Genomic DNA, 855 nt, shown 5'->3' with positions numbered 1-855 from the left:
TTTTTTATTTTATATATAGAGATAGCATGCGCACACGCACGTGGGTGAGCATGGGGGGAAGGGGAACAAAGGGAGAGGGAGAGAGAGAGAGTCTCAAGCTGACTGCGCTGAGTGCAGAGCCACATGCAGGGCCTGATCTCATGACCCTGAGATCCTGACCTGAGCTGAAACCAAGAGTCGTTACTTAACCGACTGTGCGACCCAGGAGCCCTGGGTTGGAGAGTTTTTAAAGAAAAGCCCACGATTTGTTTTAAAAAGAAAGGCGAGCTGTGTGGTAGAGCTGGCTTCAGAGGTGGCGTCTTCTGTGAGAAAAAGTGAGAGTTCCAACTTTCCTCTCAGCCTGAGAGGTTTTCAGTGGGGAGGGTCACCATGTCAGAGAAAAAGCAGCCGGTAGACTTGGGTCTCTTGGAGGAAGACAACGAGTTCAAGGAGTTCCCTGAGGAAGACTGGGCTGGCTTAGATGAAGATGAAGGTGCACGTGTCTGGGAGGATGATTGGGATGATGACAGTGTAGATGATGACTTCTCCAATCAGTTAGGAGCTGAACTACAGAAACATGGTTATAAGATGGAGACCTCATAGCATCCAGAAGAAGTGTTGAAGCAACCTAAACTTGAACTGTTTACTAAAGTCTAGGACAGAGAACCCAGAATGGGATACTTAAAAAAATATGTTTATTTCATTACCTGCTTGAATTTATTTTTTTTTTTTTTGTAACACACACACACAAAATGTTTTGCTCTTAAAAAAAAAAAGGAGAAAAATACTGTGGGGGAATTTTGAAAATAACTTTGTTACTTGGCACATTGGAATTGATCTGATAGTTATGCTTGTTTTTGTAAAGATTCACTAATG

The 855-nt window shown here is 43.2% G+C and overlaps 1 pseudogene; it reads left to right on the top strand.

Annotated features, from left to right (window-relative positions):
- Positions 1 to 369: 369 nt before the first annotated feature.
- On the top strand, positions 370 to 582 carry LOC114204654 (26S proteasome complex subunit SEM1 pseudogene; annotated as a pseudogene).
- The last annotated feature ends 273 nt before the right edge of the window (positions 583 to 855 follow it).

The sequence above is a fragment of the Eumetopias jubatus genome, unplaced genomic scaffold (assembly GCF_037043125.1).
Source record: "Eumetopias jubatus isolate StellerSeaLion01/CBP00866 unplaced genomic scaffold, mEumJub1_p1.0 scaffold_6, whole genome shotgun sequence".
Lineage (NCBI taxonomy): Eukaryota > Metazoa > Chordata > Mammalia > Carnivora > Otariidae > Eumetopias > Eumetopias jubatus.
This window is presented reverse-complemented; position numbering and strand designations above follow the sequence as displayed.